This window comes from Sander vitreus, chromosome 2 (assembly GCF_031162955.1).
Source record: "Sander vitreus isolate 19-12246 chromosome 2, sanVit1, whole genome shotgun sequence".
Classification (NCBI taxonomy): Eukaryota; Metazoa; Chordata; class Actinopteri; order Perciformes; family Percidae; genus Sander; species Sander vitreus.
Genome location: NC_135856.1, coordinates 15,954,150 through 15,960,149, shown reverse-complemented (window position 1 = coordinate 15,960,149; position 6,000 = coordinate 15,954,150).

The following is a 6,000-nucleotide window of genomic DNA, read 5'->3' as shown; positions in this document are numbered from 1 at the left end:
GTGAGGGCGGTCAGAATAACCTACAGGAGATCAGCCTCCTTCCTCCTCTTCAGTCTTATTTACTGTGATGCCGCACAGTCTCTAGCTAGTTGTGTTGTTCAGGAGGATTATACTGTACTGACATTAGGCTTTTTCTCTCTGCCTAAGTACTTGCTTATCCAGATGAGACTTTTAACTAATCCATTTGGACCTAATGCTTAATTCACAGAGCAATGAATCTGCATCTAATCTAAAATCAGATGTTTTTTTGTTTTCCTATAATGTTTGTTTACTGATATAAAGACGGATTCTGAATGAAGAATGAAGAAAAAAAGAATTCTGAAATATGTGGGTCTTAAACGACTATTATATTATGAAATATTTATTATAAATCAATGCAAATTGAGTGAAAGAGAACTCCAAAACAAGCTGACAAACACAGCCCTGACATTGCTTCATAACAAAATCTAATCCGTGACGCATTTTTTGTTTTTTTGCATTGCATTGTATTGAGAGAAAAACACTAGTATCCCAAAAGGAGAAAAGCACATTTATATAATTTATATTTTGGTCTCATGAACTTGCCCCCTATCATTGCATCAATCTATGTATATAGTGAATATGGTTGCACTTTGCAAATAGCCGTTTTTAATTTAAACTGTATCTGCATAAAGCGGTAACTGTCTATCACCTGTGTGACACTGACTGACAAGTCAGAAGTCTACAACACAGACTCAAGAGCTGTGAACTTTCAGCCGCAACCGTCATCAGCTTTCTAGTGGAAGCGTCTCCTTTTTGTCTGCAAGCATGGACAGATTTCTTGACTTGTACTTTTGCTTGTTTTACTGTATTCACTGTCAATCAATTGTGGGAATTGTGAAAAAAGTTCAGCAGGCTAGATAGCTAGTTAGCTGTTCAGCTGTGACAGTTGGACCAGAAAGTCAAGTCCAAAGTTACATTTATCAAATGCAGAACAATTAGAGGTGTGGCAGTCATTGTTGGCAATTATATGTTTGGGCTTCAAGCTCTCTGGTGAGCTCTCAGCACGGCAGCCATCCACAGTGCCATCTCCCATCTGTCATGGATGTTGGCTATAAAATGTGTGCATATTTCTTTGTAAAATTACTTATTGTTGTGTTGTGTCCACACATTTGGTCTCTCCCTCTCATTTCTGATTTTGGACAGACATTTTCACATAATACTGCCAAAACCACAAGAAAAACAGATACATATGGAAGAATTCTGGTATGGTGTGAGTTTTTACCCAAACACAGATTGGCTGAAGAGATGTTGTGTGTGTCTTGTTCTCTCTGTGTATGGGTGTCAAATGTTAAGCTCTGACTCATGAACTGTCACAGGATGTGAATGTGATCCAAATTTATCACACTGCTCAATGACCTTTTTAGTTACATGTGGATATGTATTTTCAAGGACTATTGTTTTTTCAAGCATGCTTGTGTGTATCTGAGCAGAACATTTGTCCAAAAAAGATTTATGAATGATCATGAAAACACTTCCCAAACACATTTCCTACCGCTGAAGTAATGTCAGCAGAAACACGACAACTGGTCGTGCTGTGAAATATGTTTGTCTGTGATGTCACAACTCTACTTTATATAGGTAAAACACGTTTGTGCATGGACGAAAGGCCAAAACGAATAGAAAAAGCTAAGTTTTAAAAAATACCCATGTAAATGTGATCTCAGCATCAATGGAGCAACAGAGCTCTTTTCTGCCCCTGTAGACTCTAGTGGGTTAATTCTGTAGTGGAATAACATACATGTTTTAAATCATTAAATGTGAGTGTTCAAAGGCACATCTGTTTAGTCCTGTTGTTGTACACTAGCATTGTACCCACAATCTTAATTCTACTATACATTACAAATGTTACACAGGATTTGTCACTTGGATTTTGATAAAAGCATTATGTTATGTCATGTGATCTTGAGTGGGGAAGATTATAACCTAGCCGTGCGTGGTATCCCAGGGCAACCAAGGCTAAGAGTGCATGCAGTTACACAAAATACTCCCTTTACGACATACACAACTAAACAAACATGGCTGCTATCTGTGGACTGAATGAATGCACCAGCTAGGTGTGAAATGTCCTTAAAAGAACACAGCTTGAAAGGTTAAATGTACAATGTAGGGGAACATAAAAACCTTACGATGTCAGCTATCTGTGCCATCATGGTTCACTTATGTGCTGTTGGGAAATGGTCATCATTTTATTCTAGCTTTCAGTCAAGAATGTGTACTGTCACATCTGGGTTATATGCCTTGGGTATCGAATGACTTAGGTGCCATATGCCACCCTTATTTGTATCTACACTGGAGGGATCAAAATGATGCAGATAGACAGAAAAAACTGTATTATAGAAAGATCAAATGAGGACACATTCACACAACTTTCTTGTGTCAAGCTTAGTCTGTCAAATAAGTAGGAAAACTGACAGCCCATATTTCATCTTAGCTGTCACACCTGAAAGTGAGACTTAATAAGCAGAGTGTGTATTCAGGTATTCAGGCACTCTTCTTCTCAGCAATAGCTGCAATATTTAGGTATCATATTATGACACTCAGAAGACTTCAAACTGTGTTTGTTGTGAGGCTTTCTACAGGCAGTTTCATTCACAGTCACATTCAACAGTTTATCGTTGCTGGTCTCTGGCTGTAACTGAGGCTTCCACATTGGCATATAGCTTAACAGGGAATATTCTTTATTCTCATTCATGCATTGTAACACTTCCATTTCTCCTGCTGTAACCTTAACATTTCAAGACACAGCATCCTCAGTGTAGCAGCTCAGTCTTCCCGCTAGGCTTTTCATGTATTGATCTCTATAAAGCAACAGCTGTTATATCAAGCAGTCTTTCAGGAGTCTGGATTAACTCTGAATGCACACAAAATGGATGAGCTTGTGATCTTCAGAGGAGAATAACAAGACAGCATTTAAATTGAGTCAGTGTTGGCAGCATTGGTAATGTTTGAGTCACTGATGCTCTCTGATATGCTATATAATGTTCATGGTGCAGGGGAGGGACATAGACTTTAATTAGACATCTAGTGCTGTCTTCTGAGATATTTACAGAATGTACATAGACATTACAGTGATCTCAGTGTTTAACCCACCAATGTTTTCTCTGTAGCAGTGACCTACAAACACATACTGTGTAAACTGTAAAAGAATATTTACTCAAGTACTGTACTTAGTTACAATTTTGAGGTACTATACTTAAACTTCATTTCATTTCACAGGGAAATATTGTACTTTTTACTTTTCTATATTTATTTCACAGCTACAAAATTGTAGTTACTTTTCCAATTTAGATTTTGTCATACAACATATGATTAACCTAAAATGTATGATAAAATATGATGCATTGTTATAGATTAAACTAAAAGTATATAAAGCAGTTAAAATTAGCGAAATTAAAGAGCTACTTACATGTTAATGCATCAATAATAATAATCCTTTAATATAACACTGAGAGGGGCCATTTCACATAATGCGTACATTTACCTGTTATACTACATTAAGTGCATCTTGTTTCCAATACTTCTATACTTAAGAAAAAATGTGAATACTTTATAAAGCAAAACATGGCCACTACGTAGCAGCGAAAACAAGTTGTGAACACAACATTGACATATCATCACCTTTAAGTTGATATGGTGAAAGAGTTAGCAAACAGTTATCTATACATTCAGCAGTTACAGAGCAACATTCATGTCATCGTGTTTCTGCCCACCTTGAGAATGTTAGTCCAATATTCACTCTCTTTTAGCTCTGTTTGTGGTCTCTGCCAGTCCTGAGGGAAGTCTCTTTAGCTGCTAAAGTATCCACTATGTTCACCAGCTAGTCTTTAACTGTGTCTGTCTGCTGTTTGGTGCAGCACAGGTAATGTAGTCAGTTTTAGAGCTTTTTTGGCCAAAAACAGCATTGTGAGAGCATTGAGAATTAATCAAACAGTAAAGTTGGGGGGTTGGACAGCTAAACAATGAGCTGAAATTCACTATAAAGCTCTTTAAAACCCTGGTGGAGTTGTACATTTAGGTGATAATTATCTTAAACGTCCCATGGCATGAACATTTCACTTTATGAGGTTTTTTAACATTAATGTGAGTTCCCCCAGCCTGCCTATGGTCCCCCAGTGGCTAGAAATGGCGATAGATGTAAACCGAGCCCTGGGTATCCTGCTCTGCCTTTGAGAAAATGAAAGCTCAGATGGGCCGATCTGGAATCTTCTCCTTATGACGTCATAAGGAGGAAGGTTACCTCCCCTTTCTCTGCTTTGCCCGCCCAGAGAATTTGGCCCGCCCATGAGAAAGAGAGAGACATCATGGCTTGAAAACAAGTGAAGCATGGCATTTGGTCAAGGCCCCACCCTCCACCTTGCCCCCCATCTCTCCTCCTCAATAGCATTTAAAGCTACAGACACAGAAATGGCACATCCTAAGTAAAGCTCATTGTGGGACTGGCTCTAGTGGCAGTAATTCTGCACCAAGGCTGAATTTCGGGAAAGAGACTTCAGATACAGTATTAGGGAACCACTAAGGCCTATATAAAAGCATCCAAAAAGCAGCATGTCATAGGACCTTTAAAACCCTTGTCACAATGTCACATGATACATTGTTAAAAAAATATCAATCATGGCTGCTTTAATATATTCCCGCTTTTACATAAGTCAATTATCTTACTTTGCTCTTATGCTGAACTGCATAAAAACATACAGTGCTGCAGGCTGTGTAAAAGATGAATGTTTCTTATGGTTTTAAATCCCATTGGGGCATTTTATAAAGTGTGTGTGAGCAGAATATGCATGATCTAAAAATGACTAGAAAAGCTTTGTACAGTACTGTAAATGTTACTGCGTAAAGATGAAAACACGCAGAAGTCTACAGAAACTGTGCCACGACTGTCACCGACAACACTGATGCTTGTGTACATCAGCTCTTAGGGCAAGTAATCCCACACGAAGTCCCATTTACCGTTGAATTGGGTAACAGGCTATCAGTGCTTCACATACATCTTCTCTGTTTGTTGACAGAATCTGGCTTTTATCTCCTCTTTCCATTCCTCCATCCAGCTGTCTTCTCTCCCTCCCTGCCCCATCCATCCATCCTGTCTCGCTGTTTCTCAGTCAGTTTCTTATCTTGTTTCTTTGAATCTGTGCACCTCCCTGCTCCCTCTGCTCTTGTGTATGATATGACCATCTGTGGCCGCTCACCTGACCAATGACCAACAAGCTGTCAGGGTGATAATGTAAACCTCTCGGAGAGGAGATAACAGCCCACTGGAATAATTGGCCACACACACACACACACACACACACACACACACACACACACACACACACACACACACACACACACACACACAGATAAAGCCAGAGACACACAATGATAAAGCCAGAGACACACAGTGAGACACCTCTCAGTTACCATGGGAACTTCACCTGAAGCCCCTGTATATACTCACACACGCACATCTCAGTGAATAGACCCAACACCCCCCACTGTGCACTTTGCCCAGACGAGGTGCTCGCAGGAGAAGTAAACTTTAAACATTGAGAGATGATGTAAAAAGGCAGCAGGGCCACTTACAGAAACGGCCCATGTTTCCTGAGAAAACAGAGAAGATCTGGCTGGTCTGTTACAACACCAATATAATTATGTAAAGAAGGAACAAGAAATCCATACATAAAACATTTTGGCCATGATAAATATAGTTACAGATGGATATGTTTATTCAATTTGTGAATTTTAGGATAAATTAGTCCAGCAGTATGCTTATTGTAACATATTGAACTGTATTGGACCATCTTTACACCAACCTACATAATCATGCAAACTATTTGGTGCACGGTTAAAACGTTCTCTGAGTTCACTCATCAGTAATTTGTGCCTTTTAACCCTGCAGCCTAGCATCAACATGAAAAGCAGTGTGGAATCAATATTTGTCCAGAGTATGACTGTTACCGTAAGTGTGTAACTTGTTCCCTCTTCTGGTAAGAAGTG